Source organism: Lepisosteus oculatus, chromosome 21, assembly GCF_040954835.1.
Source record: "Lepisosteus oculatus isolate fLepOcu1 chromosome 21, fLepOcu1.hap2, whole genome shotgun sequence".
NCBI lineage: Eukaryota > Metazoa > Chordata > Actinopteri > Semionotiformes > Lepisosteidae > Lepisosteus > Lepisosteus oculatus.
Window position 1 is genome coordinate 11,351,245 of NC_090716.1, and position 24,883 is coordinate 11,376,127.

Genomic DNA, 24,883 nt, shown 5'->3' on the forward strand with positions numbered 1-24,883 from the left:
ACAATATATACGACTGAAGTGATCTTTTCTCGAAAGCCAGGTTTTAACATGCCAGTTGTCATGGTGGCACTACATAATACAGTGCCTTATAAATAACACTGTTAGGTAGGCCACATCTGTAGGAAGCTGCATGTTTTGAGCTGCATGTGAGTGAAGACTGAGTACAGCTGGGCAAGACCTGGTGGTGACAGTCAACTCATTCCAGCAAGTGCTGCCGAGAAAAAAAACAAACAGAAACCCTGGCGGAATATGTTGTGGGAATGTCCTTGGAGGAAACGTTATGACAGTTATATTTTCTCATGTGTTATTGTGTATGTGCAGCTACTTGTTAATATACTGTACCCTCAACCAATGCCCTTCTCACTGGGTTCCCAGGGCCCCCAAGGCCAAATGTTCCCTCGTGGGGGAAGCCAAGTGTGGCTTTGTAGCGGCACCATGAAAGACAAAAGAGCCGAGCAAGGAACCTGCCCGTTCTGCAGCAGGGAGGACCCCTGGGACAGGAAAACCAGGGAACCTCCGCCCTCTGGGAGGCAATTAAACAAGAGAACATTCAAAGGCGGTTAGAAAAACATGACAAGGGGGCCGGGGAGCCTGGCTCCTCTCACAGAGGTGGAAGGTTCATTATCTCATCAGCGGAGCTGCTGATACTTTCCCCTGCAGGTGACCTTTGACCCCACCACTTCAGACGCGTGGCCACGGCTTTCTCCATTCGACCAGCTGCAGCCATGACAAGTACAAGCCCAACTTCCCTTCAAGTCCTTACCGTGAGGTGAACTAAAATTGCCTGAACTTTACACAGTATTTATGTCCGTAGGAGTCCATGGATCACGTTCCAAGGCTGGAATGGACAAAAGAAATCAGCAGTAAAAGAAGTTGCACTGCTCAATTAATTTGTCTAAAAAAGACTTCCCGGGATTAACAGTGCTCTACAGTTTCAAGAATTCCAAGAATAACATGAGCAGAAAGCTAAAGCTAGTATGGTCCCAGTCATCTGGGAATACAAACCAAACAAGCTTAATAATTAATGTGCTTTTGACTACAGAATGTGCCTTAAGTGTGGCTGAGGCACTGGAGTGCTGGTCAGCATGTGTGTTATTAAGGGTGTCAGTACAATTACCACACTTTTGACATGGGGTGAGTGTGGCAGTGTCTACGTGTGCAATGACTGATTTTCATGAGTGGATTGTGCCAGACCCATTAAAGAGACATCACTCCAAGCCAGCTGCACCCAGGTGCCAGTAGCATGATGTGATTTTTTTCACCCTTTCACTGGAATGTCTGTAGCACTCTTGAGTTTTCATCTCAGACCTCTTCCTGTGCAAATGATTCATGAGCCCCTTCCCTCATCCCTTTGAAAACACCTGCTGCGTTTCACTCAATGGACCCACAGCCCACTGCTCACGTGCTCAAGTTGCATCTTAGAAAACCGAGCCATCATTAAGCCAAAGCGAGTCAAGAAAGAATACGCCACAGTCAGGTTGAAAACTCTGAATGCTTGAGAAACAGCAGCACTGGCCAAGAAATCACCCTGATAGCAAATCCAAGCAAAGCATATCATAGATTCAAGTTTCATACCACCACACTTTATTCTATGTGTTCTGAAAAGAATCATGCCAAAAACTGAACTGCATGGAAAGCACAGTATTATGGTATTATATGAATTTCTAATTTCCTTTCCATTTCATTTGAAAGACTGACGGCTTTCAGTATATAAATATTTTTGTTTTAGTAGTCTTTAATACTGTAATTAGACTTGTTAAGCCAAATTCCTTTTATTAACGAAACCATTATCATCTGATAATAATGACAAAAGCTTACAGATTCATGGTAAACAAACCAATTTCTTTATTCTCATTCTAAGATAGGTGTACTTGCAATACTTTGACTTCCTCATAATATAGAATATAATGTCTGGAGATCCTCAGCAAATAATGCAAATGTAGAAAAGCAGAGAAACAGCTGGAAGCCCTAATTACATGTTTTCACAAAAGGATTCTATTTAAATTGCAGTTGGCAATTACAAAGCAATGTACTAATTGTAGTAGCAAAATAATCAAAGTACTGCTTTTTATTACAGAATGAAAGAGCTTCATTGAAGCTGCTCTCGGCGTTAATTGATCTTTTTGTTGGCACAAGAGACAGAAAGGGAAGTATTTTGGTAGGGATAAATGTCAAAAGCTGTCAGCCCCACTTATTTATCCTTTACTGTCACCAACCCTTTCTATTGAACCTTCATGCCAGTTTATTTTCATCTAAAACCGCTTGCAAGAAAACCTCTTCTATGAGAAACCTCGATTTTCAAGACCCTGGCGATGATGGCATGATGATGAACCACAATGACTTTTCTCTGGCTTTTCAATAAACGAGCCCTTTGTGCTGCATTCGGTACTGTTGCAAACAGGTTAATGAAGCAGGTTTGAGCAGAAGGAGTGCAGTAACTAACACCATTGCCTGTTTTATCAAGAGTCCACAAGACCTCACCACACACCTACAGACATGTCACTACTAACACATGCCAGACCAGCTGCAAGAGGCTATTCATCAAAAACGACCTGAGTTGCTGCGTCAGGGCTTCATGTTGCTGCATGATAACATCCGGCCACACACTGCCAGCCTCAGCTACGCACCTGTATGGGGTTACAGGTGGAAGCTGAAGAAATCCCCATCTCAGAGCTTTGACATACCGTAGCTCTCAGTGATCTTCATGCCTTTGGTCTCTAACAGCACCTATCCAGGAGACAACATGCCATCAACAGGGAAGGCTATCAGGCAGATATGTCTCAGCTCCTAGAGATAAACTCTGGTTTTCTCTGATGCCAGATTTGATTAATCAGGCTTTCTCATTATGTGGAAAACTGATGTACTGTACACTATGACCTTATTACCCTTATTGAGTAAACTTGTGACTTTATTAATACATTTATCTTCACAGGAGTTCTTGTTCTGTACATTTCATTCTAATTTTACACAATAAAGCCTATTATTAGAGATACCAAATATTTTTTTAAAACAATACTAAAGGCAAAATGAGTAGAAAATTGTTGGTGTGGCATCAGGAGACCAGAAAAGAAATAAATCCTTTAACACTTGCAGGCAATGCAGTGTGACTATAAAACAACATGCTATCCAATGATTGTTAGAACTAACATTTCTAATAAAATTACAAAAAATCCCCTTTTGTGATGCAAAACCATGGATCACTTATCCAGGAAAATAGTTATCAGAACCCTACTTAATGTATATGCAATATTGGTCTAGAACACAAATCTGAAAACTTCTTTAAAGGTTTGAGAACAAAGTGGAAAATATTTTGTAGGTCTGAAGGAAGGAAAGCTAACCTTATATCTACACCAGGCTTATTAAAAATGAAATCTTTCAACTTTCATCTTAGGACTATGGTAATATTACTGTGAAACTTTCATGACTTTTGCAGTTGTAACTGTGTTTTCACTGTGTTTATTACACGTTTCAACCATTAATTGGGATTAATTTTAACTTTTTACTTTTGATGTCCTTTGGAGAAATTGATACTAATGGGAATAAAACTTAATTGCAATACTGAATTATAAAATATAGAGAGTGAAAGGGAAAATAGCACTAACTCTGCATTAAAAGACTTCAAAGGCTTTGGGGTAAAATTAAAAAATACTAATTCAAGAAGAAAGCTTATCCTAACCCTGAGTTTGGGTTTATTAATGTACAGACTCTTCCAACCTACGGTTTGTGTAATGACCATAGTACTATTACAATGATAGTTGGGTTCCAATTGGAGTTGTGGTTGTGTTTGATACTTTAGAGTTCATTTGGAGTTGCTACTTGTTGGGAACAATAATAACTCAAAATGCAATACTGGTCTAAAATAAAAAAAGAATAACTAAGCATTAAAACTTTCTAAATATTCTCATCATAATAACATCTTTTTCATATTGGTCCTAGGATGTTTTTGATCTATTCAGCTTTCAAAAGGCTAAAATAAATGTGATTTGTGGGTGAAAAGAAAAACAAGGCAGTTCAGCAATGAAATGTTATTTTATAGACTCAGAAGACTTATTGACTGGAATCCACAGGATTTCACTGCATGGATGGCTTTCTGCCACTAAAAGACAAGTATAAATCTTCAACACTGCAATATTTATTAGGAAACGTGATTTTTTTCTCTTTTAGCAAGCAAAGGATGTTAAAATTCCCTGAAGGCCCCATCACTGTGATTTATTACTGCATTGGGTCAATTCTCAAGGAAAAGCTTGGATTTCCCACATGCCTCAACAAAGCAAAAAGTCCATTATTCAATTGGCCATTGACATCATGGCAAAATAATTTTTCGCTTAATAAATTATTAATTTCTTCTGAAGTTTTACTCATTGTATGATATTCACTATAATGTGAGCAACATATGCTGCAATTGCTATTTAAAGTATATGGACCAAAATAGACATGGCGGTAAATGTTTCAGTTTGTGAGGAATTTAAACCTGAATTCTATATACAAAGTAACCAAAAGTCATTCACCATGAACATACAGGTTTTTCAGGCAAAAGGAAGGGTGATTCAAAAGTTGGCAGTTAAATATGGGTTTATTAAAACAAGCCCATTGCAAGACAGCTGAAAATATGACAAAATTAAATGTTGTTTCATACTCATACTGTACATCAATCACAAATCAGTCATTATAAAAATATTTTATATTTTAAGTATGATTGCTTACTCATTTAGTGTACAAACAATTGTACAATTTACTGATGTGTGACCAGACCTTTCCAAGGATCAAGAACCTGTGACAAACCTGGGACAGCAATGAAAAGGAAAGTATTAACTTACATTGTGCCTGAAACAGTGTAATACAGAAACCTAAAAAAAAAAACTAGCTTCTCTTTCTTGTCAACAAAAATGAAAACCTAAGGGCTTCTACATTTGCACATAAATCTGCCACCCGAAGTGTAATCTGAAGGGATTGTCACTCAGGGGCTGGGCTAATGGACACTACTGCAAATGTTTAAAAGGCAAAGTAAACACAACACACATTCCAGAGCCCTAGTGGCCATCTGCGATTTAGTCCTATAATTAAAACCAGAAGCTTCTCTATATATACATAGCCATAAAAAGGGACCTAATTGTTGAAATGTACTTCTGAACAGCGGATATGTACAGCTGATTAAGCCACTGCAGTCCCCTTTTAATTGTTTTAAAGTCTATGCAACTAAACACTGTTCCAATGACCACGGTCATACTCCAGCTTTAATAACAAAAGCGCAAGAGATAGAATGTTCCTGTTGCAGGAGTGTGGCATTGTACTGTATATCATTATTACACAGGGACTTGGGAATTACTTTTTTTTTATTAACATCCTGTAGACAATAGCCGGGAGGCTGAAAAGCATTTTGAGCGAATTCTAAATGGATCATTGGATTATAACTTCTAAATGACCCTTCTCACAGAGGAGAACTTTGGCACTTGTGTTACTTGTACACTCCACATCCGAAGAGTGCATTGTCTGATTTCACTATGTAAGGTGCACTGGGTCTGACTTAGCTACTGTAGGTCTTTAGACAAAAAATACTGCAGTCTAGATATGGCAACTTGGAGATGCCTGGCTTTGAAAGGAGTTTATAAACATCTTGTGACATTTTCGGCAGTAAAAAGCCACATACAGTATGTTTAACTGTAGATTACACATACAGTATATACACATATAGTATATAAAGTGCCATCACCATTAAAAAAAGATGGGTTACAAAAGGAGTAGATTGAAAACCTTTTTTAAAACCTGACCCTAAAAACATCCAAATCATAGAAATTAACATCAGAGCATTTTAACGGGGTAGAAAACAGTTTTGCATCCAGGCAATACAATACTGAAGCTGCCTCCCTTGCTAAAATCACATCCTTGAAATTTGCTGGCATGTCAAGGTTAAAGTCCACAATGTGTTACAAGCAGCAGGAGATTAGGACTCAAAGTCTGTTAATTTCCTCGCAGGCGGAAGGATGTCAGAGGGACCAGCTTGTAAAGTGACACATTGTCCTCCCCACACTGCCAATCTGTTTACTAGGATTTAAAGCAACAGGAACAGTTTACAGGCCAGATCGATTGTTCCAGAGCAACATCGTAACAGGCTTTATGCAGCACCCTATATTCACGTATACATACAGGACCCTCCAGATAGAAACATAAACATTATACAACAGAAATATTTATGAAATGGATAGTGTCTGTCCTAAAAATATTATACTGTAATCTCATAAGCATTGCACCAAGCAAATTCATATTTGCCCCTGTAGTTACGATTTAATGAATCCTCCTCTGACATGTTATGCTGTGACAAGATGTCCTCTGTAGTGCTATGAGGTGGGATTTTAACTGCTCCTCTAGGCAGATTCGCTCTGGGTCTGTCAAACACTTTGGTCCCCTTTGTAAGCTGCCTTCTTGAATTCAAACCACAAATATTCAGAGGACTGGAGATTGAGAGGGTCAGTTGAAAAGTGGAAAGTGGTAGATAGAGGTTTTCCTAGATTTTACATTCTTTAATCCCTTAACTTGTGGAGGTCCATGGTCATTTGCCTGCTGTGTTTGGAGAGCTCTCTGACTTCCGCAACGTTTAGAGGGAGACTGACGTACAGGCGTTCAGTTTGTTTTTCTCAAAGTTTATTTAATGGAATACTTAGAGGTGTGAATAAACACCACTAAGTATTCATAGAGGGTTTTCCAGTGTTTTGTGTAATAGAATTCATGATAAATATTTCCTCTTTGTTTCCCGGGCTTACTGGCGGCACCAGTAGAATTCCTGGCAAGACCACTGCAGACCTTCTGCTCCTTAACAAGCTAGAACTTTAAATCTGTCTGACAGATCTGTCAACCTATCTTTTCCCACGTCATTTGTTCAAGCACGGACCCTGACAGCTGGATCCACCCTGGCTCTGGTCAGGAGCCTGTCCACTCTTGGGGCAGGTCTCCAACATAGGCACAGGCTGGCACCACATTTACAAGACTCTTCTGCCTATTAAAATGCTAACAGTATAACTATGTGCCTTTTAATAGGGGAAGCAGGTTCCTAGGTACCTTGTGGTGAATCAGAACTCCCATTCTCCTGCTAGCTGTCAGCTGTCTTACCAGAATTCCATCTGCAGTAAGGCGAGGAAGCCGCTTCTGTGCGGTGCGCATGACCATCCCTGCGACCTAGAGCTCTCCTCTTCTCTGAGCTAAAGACTCCTGCCCACCTGCTCATGACATGCACACCAGCTCTCTACAGAGTGTTTAAACTACTGTAGCTCCTGCAAGTGTGCTTAATATGCAAGCCTGTGGATCTTGGACTCGAGGTGCTCAATCTGATGACAGTATTTACAGATGACCACTCCCTGCACTCTCTGTCCAGAGAGCCTCCAGCACACTACTCATCATACTGGCCCTATACTGCTATCATTTGTTTGCAGTTACTGAATATCCTTACTGATCCACCAAAAGAAAAACAACATACAGTATAGTAGTTATTTTAATATACAGTATTTAATTTTTACACTAGGTTTATAAATACAGGGACCATGGACAATGAAAAAGCAGAATTAAGCTGTATTGCTTTTTATTTATGATTTTATATGGATTTGTTAGCTTAGATATAGAACATAGTTTACTTTGATTATATACAGTATATGATGAGAGATAGAGTAGTTGTATTTTTAGAAGAGATACTACTGTATGTAAAAGATAAAAAGCACCCTGATGGCGATCACTTTTTACATTCAAAATGATAACAAAAATCTTAAGCTTGTACAATATCACGCAAAAGTCATTTAAAAATGTGTTTCCTTATGGCTATCTGTACCGGATGACAGACTATTGCAGGGCCAACACACAGATACAGACGTGCACACACTCACACCAGGGCCAGTTTTCCAACAATGGGAGAACAAGCTCCAAACTCCATATAGTTAGTATTCCAGGCCTGTGATTGAACCCAGGGCCTCAGCACAGCTAAGCAGCAATGCTAATTACTGCACCACTGTACCACACTCCAAGCTGAATTGTGTCAGTTTCCTAGCTTAAAGTTTGCCTAAAAGTGAGCAAATCATAGAAGCTCAGAAGAGTGAAGATCTCTGCTGAGTGTTTCACATTCATCAGAACAGAAACAGAACGTTTATATTTCCTCAGGGGCTAGTTTTGTTTTTGACAGGTCTTGTCGATGAACAATCTTGAGCAGATACCTCAGCAGAGAATAAAGTCGAACAGGGCTCTACATTCCTGGTCGTAGAAAGCCTCAGTCCAGTAGGCTTTATAGGTAGCGATCACGTCCTTTTTAAAGAGATGAAAATATTTCATTTTGAACAGCTCATTAGATGATTCATTCAATTAAGTAATTTAGAGATTATGCAGAAGAAAAAAAACTGAATGTCTGTAGCCCCAAGTGACACTGCTTGACAGGATGCCCAGAGTACAGCATGACATTTCCCCCAATAAATGTTTTGCACCAATAAAACAGGAAAATTTGATGTTCTTTTGAGAAGGCCAGTAAAGTTTATAAATTGACAACTCATGCTGACTTCTCTCTTGATTAAAGACAATCCAGGTGAAACCACTATTTTGACTGACACTGTGCTTATTCTTTAACGAGTAAGCAAGAGAGTTGAACATAACCTTCTGCAACCAGGAGATGGTTCTGGTTTCCAGAGTCCTGGGAGACAGAAAATGGACTGAGATGCAGGAAAGGTTCTGTACGCAACGCTGCTTTAAAAGCATCCTAGAAGCATTTGATCAGAGCAGATGAAACAGTAGAAGCAGACAACAAAGTGAGTTTTCTACCCTTTTCACACAGATGATTCTGGTAAGGAAATGCCAAATTCAAAAGAAAACATTTAATGCCTGACTTCCATACATTGAACATATTTATTGAATTGTGTGTCATTTGGTATGAAATCTGTTTAGTGACGTTTTTCAAATGTATTTATGAAACAATCCACATGTCCACTTCATGGTTATGTGCATTGTATTTTTTTAAAAATATACTCCACTATTCACAGCTCGGTACGAACCACCTAAATAAAATTCAATATTTACCTGGAAATACTAGACATGGTCCTTCACACAATAAGAAATACTTAATTTAGTCTGGAGCAGTATGGACTGTTAGTTGTTTAATATACTGTACACAAAATGCAAAACATATCCAGCAACACTGGCTGCTAAACATATTAATTTCAAAACCCATAAAAGCCCCACTTTTAAAGATTAGCTAAATTAGTAAGCTTTAAGCCTAAACACTGTTTTAACAACCTTGAAGTCTTTGAAGCAATCCAACAAACATTTACTAGTGGGACTATTTTCTCCACATCGGGGTCAAGGTTACCCTGCCTGTCTGGAAACCTTTCACTGCCAGACTCTATATTAGCACCAAGCTGTGGGAAAGGGGGTTTATGTTATTACATCACAGCAATTTACAGAACAAATATAGTAAAGTGAGCCTGTCTGGAAGATGGTCAGAGATATCAGAAGAAATTTATACTAGTGACTGAACTTCTGACATAAATTAGTTTTAGTTATTAAAAAAAAACCCGGATTTTTTACAGGTTTAGATCAATACAAAATAAACCATAGATTACCATGAAATCTAGTCTCTCACTAAACTGCCGAGACATTTTTGCTATATGAACAATCATTTTAAAAGTGCTTAAGTTAATTTTAAGTGATTTCTGCAATAACTTTTGAGATCCACTAAAGCCTTTGACTGCTTGGATAACAGTTATCAGGTAAAAAACAGAACTCCATCACAGGATTATCTTTAGTTTAATTAATAACTATCAGCCAAGGTTAGAAACACACACACAAAGTTCCACATTGTCATCCTTGATATTTATTTGAATTTCGCTTCATGGAAGGAGAAAATGGCCACTTTTTACCACAAAACAAATAAACCAGAGTACTCTTTTTGCTTCACAGTACAGCCAGGCACTTGAACTGTTAGTTCATAAAAACTTCCACTGCTATAAGAAAACAAAAGTCCAAAAGAAAACCAGCCAGAAAGAAGATAGCATAGCACGCTGTAGTACTTGTTTCAATAGTTACAGTCCATAGTGCAGCATAATGAACAATATTTTAACAGATTTCAGCAAGCCTTTCTTTACATACTACATTCTTCTTTGCCATTTTCAGAACTGTCAAATACAGAGAAAAATAATAATGGTCTAAATAATAATTTAAAAATAATGCAATGTAGGGTTAGCCATTACTTGAGGCTATGCTGTATGAAATTAATTTTCAACAACTCCTTACATTATAAATACAATTTGAACTAAGTCCAAGTAATAAATATGAGCTTGGAATACAGATTCAGTTGAAGCAATTACATAGATTTAATGATAAAATATGATACAGTGTATCGTGCATCTGGAGTTAATCAGATAGCCTGTTGTACACAACAGAGAATTAAGGAATAACAATTATTTTGTAACTGTGCAACAAATGTTCTTCACTTCACCACATGTCCAACAGGACCACACAGTGCCCTGCAAAAGTGAGACATTTGTTGTACTTTCTTGTAATGTTGACAAATTTAAAACACAGAGAAAAATAAAGCATCTGGTTCCCATTTTAAAACCAAACAAAAATAACTTTTCAGTCAGTACTCTAAAGGAATATAATCAGATTTCTTTCTAAGTGTTCTCAGTAACACACTCTCGACACATTTGGAATTTCTGGTTCCTTTATGGAACTAGTTAAAAACATTTTTTGCAGTTTAAGTAGTCAAATTAGGGAAAACAAACAGGATATGGAAAGCCAGAAAGATATATGCAGTTTTACGCTTTAAGAAAAACAAAGGAAATACAATTATAAAATTCCTCACTATTCATTGAACATGTTGGATGTAGGCCATGTCCATCAAAGATTCAATTTTACACACTTTTAGACCTTGAAAAATTAAGAGAAAAAAACAGCAGCAACAACAAAAATTTCCTTTGTTGCTTTTACATCAATATTTAGAGCACAAGCAGCTGAAAGCCTATCTAATTCACACCGTCTCCAATAAAGAAAGAAAATGAAGTAAAATGGGACACAAAAGCCTGAAATTAACTAAAAAGGAAGGACTACAAATAAAAGGGCTTTTCATTCTTGCTCTATAAAGCTCATCCTCTACTTTAATTCTCTCACATTCCTCAAAAGCTCTTTAAAAATAAGGGTCATGCTTGTGGCTGCCATAGAAACCACATCCCTTGTGCAAGGCGCTGTCATAACATGGGGCCTGTTCAGCAGGGGCTTAAAGTGACAAAGCAGCCAGCCGGTGTCGGGAGCAGAGGTGAAGACAGCTTGGGTAGAGAGAGAGAGCTGGTGGGGGTGGCCATCTGTTTTTTATTTAATTAATACTTGTCTCTCTTCCAGGCTACTAAAACAGTCACATACTGTACTAATGACTATATGTTGTTTCAAAAGAGAATGATAGGTCTTGTGTACCACATGAATGCTTTCAGAATACTTTTGTTTTGTAATTTAAAAGTATCAATACCCAACCATACAATATACTAATAATGTTCTATTTTTTGCTGAATGATGGTTAATGAGTTTTCATATTTGTTTGAACTTCACTAATACATGTAAAAGAGATATGCATTTTAAAAGAAAGCATTAAAGATCAATGATCAAGATCACTCATGTGTAAGGTTCTGTTTCATCAAGTTGTCATTATATATCAGTATATCAAGTATTGTGTGTGGGCGGCAACAAAAAAATGTATTTAATCCTATCCTGATTTTTGCAAAATGGTTATTCTTTTTAAATTTCATTCAAAACTGTACACAGTTGGCAATAAGAATTAGTCAAACATTGAAGTAGATTCACTGACCTTTATGAGCATTAATCTTGGGCTATTTGCTATTAAATGTCTGGCATATGAGTCCAGGACCATTGATAATCAGGTTCTGTGAAACCAGTACAGAATGTTTTAAGTCACCTTTCAATAGCTCTGCTACTGTACTGTACATGTTACATTTTGGAGCACAGTCATCACGGGTCTAAGATGTCTTAGACATCTCATTAGTAAGAAAGCTGCAATAACATAAATTCTATTTTTTCAAAACTCTCAACAGCTGGGAATTTACCTAAAAATGCCCTCTTTGCGGCATTCATTTTCTAGGCATTAATTTCACACGTGGTTACAATTAGGTTTTACCAGAGTTGTTTTTAGTTGGCAGGGTGAGTAATAAATGAGAGAGCACCCAATGCTATCAGTTTGTGAGTCTCCAATAAAAAACCACAACCTCTTTTCATTTTCGTATTCAACATTATATTCACTTTGACACTTTTCCTACAGATTCTCTTTTTAAATGTGGATCTCTTTGAAGTACCGCTACTGCCCAAAAAGTAGTCTCAAACGGTTATGAAACTTTCAGTGCTATCATATTTGCCAGTACCAGTATTTTTTGTATTTTGTCTGGAGTGGTCACTCCCTTATACTGTGGTAAATATTCTACTTTGTTAGCTTCTAGCTTCTTGGATTGTATACTTAAGTGATTAAAGAGAAAAAGGTCAAATATATATCTAGGTCCTTTGTAAAAGGTTTAAGTTTTCATTGACAAATAAGGTAATTCAATAGTGTTCACGGGGAAGCACAACAGGCGACAGCAAGCAGTGTCTACTAATCAGAATCAGTAACAAGGTTAAATTGCTAGTCCTAAATTTTTATTTCTAAAAAGAACAGAGCTCCGGCTGTTTGCCATTTGATTAGTTCAAAATAAGCAAATGTAGGGGCCGCTTGGCATTGTTCACGAGATAATAAAGACATGTCAATTTTTTTGAATGATCGTGAGTTGTCTGCCCCCATCGGAGACTGGCGGGCCCCTACAGATGGCTTCACTCCTTCACGAAGTGTTCCACTCTCACGCTTAACAAATACAGCTTGCTCCCTCAGTTAAACTAGGCAGCGTAAATCCTGTCAGACCACACACTGCATGTTCCCTCATGCGCTGATTTCTCATGCCAGATTTTTTATGACGAAGAGCGTTCCGGACTGTTGAGAGTTCAAAATTCTTTTCACACCTTTAAAAAGGTAGCAGGTCTGAGTCTCATAACCCACATGACTGTGACTATCAGAATTGATCAACAAGCCAGGCTGCGGGTTTTAACTGCAATGGAACCTCCTAGCACACAGAATGTCAGGCAACCCTGCGTGCTTCCTGGTCTACAGCACAGGTGTGTGTGGAAAACCACTGTCACTCTGCCATCTCATTTCCATTTTTGCACTAGGAAAACCATCCTGACCCAGGGGGAGACGTTGTTTCTTTTGCAGATTATTCTCATGGCAAATGTTTCGGGAGTCAGAAACCTTGTCAACCATCATGTACAAGGACATACGATACTATTTCACATACTAAAGAAAACGTGTTGTGTATGGCTCCATACACTAATTTCACTGTTATAGGTTACACTACAAGCAGATCATGGAATTTTTACAAAACATTTAGTGGTCTGGTACGAATACTGGGATGACAGACCCACTGGTCACAAAACTATACCAAAGCACATGCTGCAACTTTGTAGTGGCACAGTCCAGCTTTTCGGTACAGTACAATCTTATAATTCTAAATTCCATGTTCTTTCTTCAGACAAAAAAAATGGCCCAGAACAGTTTCTCTTGATGGTGAGAAACCAATGAAGTAGCAAGGAGGCCTGCCTTCGAATAAAGGGAAAAGCTTGTTTAGGCTTTTCACACAACGGAAGGAGATTTTTAAGTGTTGACTAACAGGACTGTAAAAGCAGGCGAGTTTGAATCTATCCATCTAGTGGTTAGCTGAATGTTTTTGGAAGTTAAAACCTGAAAAGGCACTTAATTACTTTGACCTTTCACTGTCTCTCCCTGGAAGGTGGAAACATTTTTGTCCAGTGTGCACTTCTGTTGAGTGTTACTGCTCTGCTAAGATTCATTGCGTGAAATAGTTTTAAAGTATTAGACAGACAGCATAAAACAGTTTATCCTGGGAAGAGATCAGAACTCTTAAGTCGCATCCGAAACATTCATTTAGTACATGTCAGGTTAGTGTGCATTTACAACTGCAGAGGATTTTCCAGATGCTGGATTGGCCTGAATCACATTGACATTTCCTCGTTTCGGGACCTCAGTGGAGCTCAATAAGCTGATGGGGCTACTGCAGCAATCCTGTCACTTCCTGTAAAGAATCATGGGGACAGGATAAAGACTAGTAGCAGATGGATTGCCAGCATGCTTTCTGCCTTGTGATGGACCCCCCCCAAGGCAAAACTGAGTGTTGCCCACAAAGCTGGCTGAAAATCTCACATTTACATAACCAAAGGTCATTTTGAGCTTAATTAATAACCCCATGATACAGTTCTCATTGTAGTACCCCTTCAATACAGGAAACGTATGAAAATATAAACCTCTTTTTTTCACTCTGCCTTCACACATAGGTTTACAGATGGGCGTCTGCTTTTTCTGAACTACAAATGCTTCCTTTACAAGTCTGAATGTGCTTGTTCTGAGGGCTCTGAGGGACCGCATTGATCCTAGCTGGGGAGAAATCATTAATGGAGCCCCAAGGTAGCATGTGTACAATGGAGGGTTTTTAATAAGACCCTGATCAGTCCCTAGGCTACTATTTGATGTTATAGAAGCAGGCAGAACGCCAGTATCTCTAATAGGCTGCTGATGAAAACAGCCTGGGAGACCATGTTTAATTATTATTATGAGGGCAGTCCTCTAAGCACTGGAGCTGAAAAAGGAAAGGTTGTAAAACCAGACTCTTCTGATGGTGGTGTCAGCAGAGAAGTCTGGTGAATGTTTCCAGAGAGTGGTACACAATTCATGGTGAAAAATTTAGACGTTGGATCTTTTCTCTTCCCCAGCAGAGAGGGCTGTGGTCAGTGTATAGCTTATAGGACTGATTGTTAAAATCCTATGACATCAATGTGGAATTTTACAAAACAGATACTAATTATATTGCGTTATTATAATCAATGATTCTCAGTGCTTACAGACCTCACTGGGTTTCATGGTACTTCTCCAAATCTTTTCGAATATTCATCCTGGCAAAGTATATGATTGTGGCTCTGAATCAAAACAAAACAAAAATAATTATGAAAGTATTTTTCCTCTAGCTAAACATTTGTATACTTGCATACTGTGGGAGTTAATATGAAGAGAACAAAGAGACAACTGAAACATAAAACCTACATATAAAGATTTGTAATAACAATGTGAGTGTGAGCCCTGCGATGGACTGGTCTCCCATCCAGGGTGTATTCTGCCTTGGACCTGTTGCTTGCTGGGATAGGTTCCTGCTCCCCCTCTTTATTAGATAAGATAGATAAGATCACTTTATTGACCATATACAATTTCTTGCATTAGGAATTTGTCTTTTCGCATACCCCAGCTTGCTCTCCATGAGACACACAGGGAGAGTGAAGCTTGGGGTCAGAGCGCAGGGTCAGCCATTTATACTGCACCCCTGGAGCAGCTGGGGTTAAAGGCCTTGCTCAGGGGCCCAACAGAGTAGGATTCCTCTGCCGACTGTGGGATTTGAACCGGCAACCTTCCAGCCACAGGCGCAGATCCTGAGCCACAGAGCCACCGCTCCCCCCTTCTTCTTTAGATAAAGAAGTTAGAAAACGGATGAATGGAAAACAAAAAAGGAATGTGTGTGCTTAGTTGATAGTACACATGGCAGGCCTTTTTCTGCGTTCCCATGTTTGGTAAGTTTGAAGGTTAAATTTAAACATATTTAAGCTCCCTTCAGTAAAATATTATAGACCAAATTTACTATCTATGGGAGATAGGTTGTAAGCGTACATGATGTTTTATTCAGAAGACTCATTTGAATAGAAACGCTGAAAACTATTTTATCTTACCAGCTTTCTGTAGTAGATTTTTCTGTTTCTTACAATAAAAGCAAAGGTCCGAAACCAAACAGAAAAATAAAAGAAATGCACCACAATTGTCATGGTGATACTTGGCAAAATCCATCAACCATTACAGTTTCCGAAGCTTATGTGGAACAAAATTATTTATGTTTTACAGTTTTCATTTCAGCTGTGAAGCTCTATATTGTGGTCGAGTTGAAAAGTAATCCGAGAAGGCTGAATGAACACTTTGTTGTGTTTAAGCTCTGAGAAGAGCTCTGTAATTAAGTCTTTATTCAAAAATAGACTTTTTATGCTGTCTGGGAAAAAGTGTTTTTTTTTTCTTCTAGTTGCATTATCATTCCCCCTCAACACCAACTCACTAGCTTCCTTCTCAACAAAGAAATTAAAGAAAACAGTGACATTACACAGAACTCTCCTGTACGTACATATCTCTGGTATGCATACAGGGAACGTTTCTTTAATTTTGTTTTCTTTAAGCCTGAATACAGTAGTGTGCTATTTGCTTTCAGTAAGCCTTTCCAACAACAAAAGCAGAAAATCAAACAATGTCATTTAAATACAGAACCTAGTCGAAATTCACATAGTGTAAGAGCTATAGCCTTTAATATCTTCGTCTCTAGCTCAGCAGATTGAACAGAGAGGCCCAGCTCTGAGTAATTGAAGGCCAAAGGGTTCACCCAGCAAGGATGCAGGATTTCCACACCTCTCTGTTTACACTGTAGCCCTTCCAGCAAACATCTGATATCTGTGTGCCCCCCACAGCACAGCAACGTTTGTTTGGAGTACAGGGTCCACTTAATCCCTTAAAAATAAAGGGATTATAAGAAAACCTCAGCGATCAGCACATTATGAAAACAGCTTCAAAGAGGCCACACAGCAAAACAAATGGCACAGGACGAGGCTCAGTGTCAGCAAGATGAGTGCCACCAGCTTCACTGCTTTTGAAAGCTTGGGTGTAGGTAACAGGTGATGCTATACTGTGCAGAGGAAAGAGATAAGGATTTCCATGTCTACAGCATCAAATGTCAGTCACAGATTTCAATTTTTTAATCATTTTGTCTCACTTCCTATGTTTCTGTTGAAAATTTAAACAAGTGTACGAAAAATGTTCGTTCAAATTGAAAAGGTTCACAGAGCACATGAAAAACTCATAACCCAGCAACAGTCAACTGCCTGAGTTAGCTGCCTAATGGAGTGCTCTCTGGTGCACAGCCAAGAACTGGAACCATTTCAAGTGTCACTTTTATATCTGGATTCTGTTACTGGGAGATCTCCAGTGGACACTGGATGGATGGATGGGAGTATTCGATAGGAAGTGAGGTAGACTGGTGCTGGAAATACATCCCATTTGGTAAAAGAGACACAGGAAACAATGCAGGTGGGTGAAGAAATCCAATGAAAAATGAAAGAGGTAAGGATTGAATAATGATTAAAAAGAAAATCTGGTACAGAAAATCCAAATGGAAAAAAGTAGATAGCATTACAAATAAGACAGAAAAAATGACAAAGAGGATAGCAGGAAATAAAAGGACCGGCAACTGACTGAGCTAATTTTTCAAAACTTTGCCTGTATTGGGAAGAGTCTGTTTGTGACAATTCAACTTTGTAAGGCTTTGCCATGCGATCACTGCAGCGCTGCCTTTAGAAAACAAAGCCCACCACTGGCAAAGAACCTGGCAAAGGGGAGATGTGAAACGGAAAAATACGAACCACCGCAGAGCACCAGAACTAGGAGAGAAATGAAAACCAGGGGTTCATCTACTGTACCATCTTGAGTAACCTCCTGTTGCACAGGAAGAGCCAGAAGGAAATTTTGGAATATTACGCTGTGATTTTACACCAGGAGGAGATTTGGAAAAACTACAGCTCTCATTCCTACAGAAATTAATGTATTGAGGATCTTTTTAAATGTATTAAGTAAATTAATACATTCATAGGGTTATCTTGAGCTAAAACACACCCTAATAAAAATCTCTCTAAAACAACTTTTTTTTTTATTTTTACTGCATAGTACTACTTAGTTGATGTTGTCTTGCCTCATAAAACTGGACATGGTATTGAAAATTCAATTATAAATATCTTAATGTATATCCAGGACTGTCTGTACCAGCTAGGCTGTTTAATGTCAACTGCCTTTCCCTGTAAAACCCGTATTAGTCTCCCCCTTCGCTTCCACCACCCAAATCTCAGCCTTTCAAGATCTTGGTTATTTTGTATACACTGATACTCTATGCAATTGCTTTTAATTATTTAATTTCCCAGAAAATTGCTTTGCTCTTGATGTGGATAAGCCTAAATGCTGCCATAACTTCCAGTGTCGACAGGACTCAGCAAGTTGTTTTAAGTCAATGTTATCTGCCTTGTACTCAGGGACCTCTCTTCACCCTTCCCTCACTGCGTAAATGTGGCTAATCTAGTTAATCATGGAGGGAGGATTAAGGCTCCATGCAGCCCGTTCTTTTTCTGTCTGCCAGATAATAAGGTAATCCAACTGCGCTGAGCTCTATCTGTTCACCCATCAGTCAGCCGAAATCCAGACTAGCTCTCTCTCTTTAAAGTATTTTATTGTAAGAAGCCGAAAGCTCCAAGCATGAATTGTAATTAACCTGTGACTAGCTTACCACTAATTTTGAAAGGATTTATCTAAACTGTTTTATGAACATTGGCTGTGAACGGGTGCTTTTTACGGGAGCTACGCCACAAGCAGTGTTTTGGGAGAGGGGTGGAAGAGGAACAGACTTGATGTTATTTTAAGGGCTCTAAAGTATAATGCTTCCTTTCAATACAGCATGCAGGGCCTTTACTCATCCCAGGAAGTTCTCTTTATCGTGAGACTAGAGGTATTTCATTATGTCACTGCAGATACCATAATATATTTTTTTCTGGCTGGGTGAAAGAGGGACACCTAACCACAAATTGACTGCAATGTAAACCCAAACAGCCCACATGAGGAATGAGCTACTTACACTAAAACACTATGCTTGCAAAGATCTTTCTGCTCAAATGTATCTTTGCTTTGCTCACCCTTGGCCGTAGGTCCTTCGTTCAGTGCAGCTGGTGACTGAAAGACAACAGTTCCACGCAGTAGATGTGATCTTGAGGGCAGTATTGAGGGTGTTGTGTGTTTAGCATGTCTTGGTTGCCAGATACAGACCATGAGACTGCACACCAGCCCACTCACCTTTCAGACAATGTCTTTCAACGACACAGCCCTACTGTATATAGAAGGAGAAGTGTGGATCAGAGGAGAGGCGTCCCTCACAGACAGGGCCGCAAGCCTACAGGCACCAGGGAGGCCATCATGGTCACTGTATTGCGGAGAGCTGAGTCGGTACTGGCAAACATCAACGGCAACCCACAAACAGCTGCACACTGCTGTTTGAGGAACGCTGGTCACAGTCAGCTAGAGACATAACTTAGGACTGTACCCTTGATTTGAACCTGCTCTTGAGTCACTCGCGATGCCCTTTCTGAAGGTCTTTTAGGTATAAAATGCCAACTTGTTCCACCTTAAACTAAAGTCTCCAAAAAACATATACAAGTTTAAGTCCTCCTTAAAATGCACAGTAGAGTGAACTGAACTCAATAGTGTTTTAATTCCTAAACACCGTTATGTATATAAACCTTCATGATGACTGTTACTGTTTTAATTACAAAGGATACTGTTATGAAATAAACTGTTTTAAAACTTATAGGTAGGGAAACACGGCATCATTGTCTCCGATGTATTTTATGCAAATCTCAACCTTGTTATTTACATACTCACTTTAGCTCATTTAAGAAAACTCCAGTACGCATCTCACAAAGTAAACCATTAGGATAATTGTTTAACTGACTACTCAGATTAGAAGAAAAGCAAGCCAACATCGGATCATCCCCAAATTAAGCCTGGGTACTAGACCCTGTACTAGATCTATTACATCTTTAAATTACTTAACGAACAATGTCCCTTGAAAGGTGTTCCAATCCAACCACAAGCATGTTTTAAGATGTAATATTCCTCAGCTGCTTTTCTGTACCTGTATTGTTTTTCTTCAGTATCTTCTGCTTTTAAATGTCAACAGCTTTTTTAAGCATTCGTTAATGATGCACATGCTATTTGTTCTTGTAACCACTTCATATTGACTAGACCAAAATTGGTTGATATTTTTGAGTGACTACATTTCTTACTGTAATGTGAATTTTATGAAAGCGGTATGCTTTTCTTTACAATAATAGTTTCAGTTTAATTAATGCACAAGAATTATCTTATTATTTATTACACCTATGTTGTTGAACTCATTTTTGTGTTATTTTATAGAGGATCTGAACAATAAAAACAACTTTACTTTTACCACAAAAGCCTGATACAATTTCTTGTGGATGTAAAAAGTCTTCACTGGGTGTATATGGCTGTATATCCCTAAATCACAACACGTTTAAAAGAAGATCTTCAGGCAATCAATTCTCTTATAAGGTCGATAGATATTCTATTAAATTCCTCAATCTTTATGGGGCATTCAAGCCAGCATGACTTAATACATGGGCTGGGAGCTGAGTAATGGCCTGCTCTCATTTTCTCTTGTCTTGGAAAGTCATCAATACATCACAGCAAAACCAGCTGAAATGACTGAAGGGGAGACGGAATGAATTACTTCAGTCGATTAGGACAAGAAAAACTGGAACAGGGATCAAACAGTCCCAGATGACTGGCTCATTTAATGTCAGATCTGTGGATATTAAGGTTATGGAGAAGCCTAGCCCCTTTGTCAGAATACTGTAACCCAGCAGTGCAAGCTTTTAAATTAATTTGAGGTCATGCAGGATTTTAATGACTGCAGCTCAGCTCCTGCACCAGAGGTAACGACTGTAAGGAGCACGTATTTAAGATTAATGGAGGACTGGAGACAAACCACAGCTGCTGTTTGTCTGTGGGCCTCTGGATATAATCACCATTGAGGTGTTTGTGTGTCAAAAAAGATGGTATGTTTAATCAGGATTCAACATTCTGAGCAGGTGAACACCAAGTGGATTTAGGAAAAGGAGGTATCTAGGAGTTAGGAAGGTAGTAGCATAGAAACATAACTCCTTTTACAGAGGTTCACGGAAGGTTCAGGCTTCGGGAAGTCAAGAAAGATATGTTTTATACATACTGTAGTGAGCAGGACCCAGATCCTCACCTCTTCAAAGCTGGTTCATTCACAGAGGATGTTACCAGATTCCAGGGTCAGTTTTACTGGCTGCAGACCAGCACGGAGCCTCAGACAACAACATTCCATGATATTTGATTGAGTTATACTTTAAGGAAAGCATTCCACTTTTCACTATTTTCCTTACAAGGTCATCTCTCACCGAGGCCAGAATTCTGTCCAGAAAACAAGCAAAAAACCTGCTCTCTCTTGATTGTCTCTCAAAGCCAGTAAATACCATGTTTTAGTAGGAACAGATGATTGCTGGGCACTGCTGTAGGGATCTCGCACATAAAGCCTTCTGCTCTTTCACTAAGAGATTGCAGCAACAAGACTTCTTTTAATGCAAGTATAAGAGAGTGACCAATCAGATTTTTAATTAATACACTTGTGTGTTTTGGAATCAACCAAAAGATAGCATCCTGGTGCAGAAATGTTTTTTTTTATTTTGTTCTCAAACTTGAAAATGATATTTTAGTCACTTTTCTTGACTGGTTTGACTCACCAGCATACATATTTAACTGCCATTCTGAAATGTTTCTTTAAGCCTTATATATCTGACCTAGGGGACCATATCCCTCATATAAGCACAATTAGGAAGATTAGGAACATCTGAAAGACATTTGTTGGGTGCATGACCAGGCTAATACTCCATTCCATAGGTGAGGACTCTAGCAGGGTAGTACAATATGTTACAGTATATCACTCACTGAGGATTTCTATAATTTGCCTTGATCTTCTCTGTGACCTGGAGATCCTGTTCGGACTATCTGTCCTCTCATTTCATAGGCAATGGAAATGCATCAAATTAAGGAAAACTAATTATTTTTCTCTTTCTTTTTTACATTATTCAGTTATTCCTAAAGGGGGTGTACTGTATACAGTACAGTGTGATAGTATCACGTATTTCATTTTGTAAAACTCATTGAAGGTAAGTTGAAAAATGGCACACAATTACTAAAACGCTCAGCCCTAATTAACTGCGCCCATTACAGCTTGCCTGCAGCGCTGCCATGTTAGATTTGTCATCTGTGGTGTGCAAAGTATTTTACCATTGAATGCAAATTCTCAGACACTTTTGTCAGGCTGAAGGCTGTTCTTTCGGGGAAGCGCATCACAAAATCCTGAATTTGTATTCATATTTGTATAGATTTGTATTCCTTTTTTTCTCCGGAATAATCTGTTTAAAGGTAAAGATTTCGTTACAAATCCCCATAGGTTTGAAAATGCTGAAACAAATCTTCCCTCTTACTCAGTTTAGTCAGTTTAATGTATAGTCTTGTAGGTTGCCCACAAAGTTTTATTATAAAGCACAATAATCATTCATAGACAAGACAATTACAGTCATTCGTATAAACTCGTGAGATGACTAATTTGCCATATTCTTTGTATTCTTGGACTTATTTCAATCGCAAAAAATCACTGAATGACACGACCACGTTAGGTAGCACAGTCCAGAACCTTACCTCACATATCACACGTTTTTAGATTGCTACTCCAATGCGTAACCTACAAGGAGTAATTTAAATCCTGTTTGCTTTTCTTACGGTCTACGGACCATCAATATGTTACATAAGTCAATGGAACGGAATATTTCGTTTCAATTTAAAAACGCGTAGTTAAAGATCACAATGCATAAAATAAAAAAGTTGTATCCAAGCAGCTGAAAACAAATATGTCCCGTTAATTACGTATTTCTCACATCTACTAGATAATCGCTCCGGGGCTAATTGCATCTAAATGATCAAATTGAGAAAGCTGATACAAGACAAAGCTAAAATACAAGATGTTCCTTAAATACTCAGGTGTAAAAAAAAACCAACTGCTGTATCACAGAACAGAAAACGAATATTGGCCATGTTAAGTTTAGAACTGGGAACATTCGAGTTAACCTCGCCTTCAGCAGCCCGACAGGAGACGCAAGACGCTCCGCCTGACGAGAAGTGGCGCAGACAATCTCCTGGAGGCAAGGTGCTGCCGACAGCGACAGCCATCTGGTGACCCAAGGTGTAAGGGCAAGCAAACCCAACTGGCAATAACAGGACCTCCCCCGCCCCCGTCGGATTTCCACATCTGACATTTTCCCTGCGAAAAACTCCGGCTCCCCCATGGGTTAAAGCTTAACACGTTCTTCAGCACACAATTTCATAACAAAAACCGTGTGGGAATGTCCTTAACTCCCAATAAATGAATGCATAGACCTAAGGGCATCCGACCCCAAGAGAGCAACCCTCATAACCAAAATTATCACGCCCCAAATTACTGTGGAAATAAATAAACATCAGTTTATTCCATTATTTCTGCTGTTAGCAGTTATCGAAGGCGAAGTCCAACAAACTGCGTCTCTAAAACTATTCGCTACTTTCACTATATTAAAGTTATTTTGTAACTTATTTTGTATCTGGTATTGTAAAATGAAAAGCAAAGTCTCACAATTTAGGTCACGGGCGGCGGACAGATCTTTTAACAGGTGCTGGCAAAAATTATTTTCTCTTTTAAAAGTACTTAACATTGATTAAATTCGTCTTTTGTTAAATGTTTTGTTTTGCCATTTTACTTTAACTTCTAGGGATTCTTTAAATTCAAGGGATTATATCCACTATCCTGATTTGTATCCTCACTCGTGTAGTTAATTACAGCGATATCTCCGTCACACTTACAGTGGTGCTAATCCCATCAAAACACTACCAAGACAGCACGCTTGCTTGGCTTTGTATCACAGCCGACGTGCGAACAACCCGGTGCCTCAAAATAAAGGTAAAACTGATTTCTGGGTCAGCAGCTCAGACCGCAGTTCACGGGTGTGGGAGGTCTTGGAAGGAAAAATGAACTGTTCACTCATATATAAATATAAAACTATTTAACACAAAAGAAAACAAAAAGACAACCGAGTTACACTTCATTTAGGATTCTGTATTGAAAATTTGTGAAGTACAAATTAAGCTATAAACCAAAATGCAGTGCTCATCTAAAAATACTACTGTACAGCATATCATTCAACTAAGAGACTGTTCGAAACTGCTGAAGCGCACTGGTGTACTTCGCTTTTGGTACCCCACGTAAACAGAAAAGTGTAAGGCTAAATCCGTAAAAGTTTGGGGTGTCATATATCCCCAAAGACACAGAGGCAAGTGAAATAGCAACACGGTACAGGACATTAGAAGATCCTTAGTCAAACTCCAGTTAAATGCGAGGTCTATGGAAACGTTACCCCACAGTGCTATCACATACAGTAGTCAGTGTGAGACCAAAGGAGCACTCAAACCGGGTGAGCTAAAAGAGAAAAAAAAAGTAATTCTTACCCTCACAAAATGTTTATCTTAGTCCAGAAATTGCGTTAGATTCAATGTACTCCACACCACGAAAAAAATAACGGAATCCTCCTCGTACTAATTAAGTTGAATGAGGTGGAAAACAAAACCAAAGTGAGAGTTTATGTCCTGAGGGCAAAACAAACGTCTCTCTTTAGCTAATAAATTCCAGAGCCGCTACTACTGCAACCCCCCAATTTGGTCATGCCTGCTTTGAGGGAGATGGGCAAGCAAACAGCTTTGAAACAGCTTGAACCAAGCATCCAGGCGGTTCAGCCCCCGGAGGCGTGAACACGCGTTGCGTCCACGCCTACCGTTAACCCATTTTGTGTTGCCCGAGACCTTCTTTCCTTACGTTTTCCACAGGCCACCCTATCGATAATATTACCGCGGTGGGCAAACAAGTAAGCGAAAGTCATTCATAAATCTGAACCCCGCCCACCACAACACCCCGGGAGAGCAAGCAGTGCTGGTGTTCAGCTTTTGTTCTTAATCACTCCGCTTCTCGTGTCACGAAGGCAGGTTTACCTTCACAGATGGAAAGTCTGATAAAAT

General features: G+C 38.9%; 1 protein-coding gene across 2 annotated transcripts in view; it reads right to left on the reverse strand.

Moving 5' to 3' along the window:
- LOC102688830 (tetraspanin-18B) overlaps positions 1-24,564 on the reverse strand; it is a 53,037-nt gene extending 28,473 nt beyond the window's left edge. Inside the window, exons 1-2 of one of the 2 annotated variants that reach the window (XM_015338472.2) lie at positions 24,320-24,564; positions 14,966-15,036 (exon numbers count right to left, since the gene is read on the reverse strand). The gene's annotated coding sequence lies outside the window, so the exon portion shown is untranslated. The remainder of the gene's footprint in view (positions 1-14,965; positions 15,037-24,319) is intronic. The other variant, XM_006642478.3, reaches the window with a different exon arrangement.
- Positions 24,565-24,883: the final 319 nt, after the last annotated feature.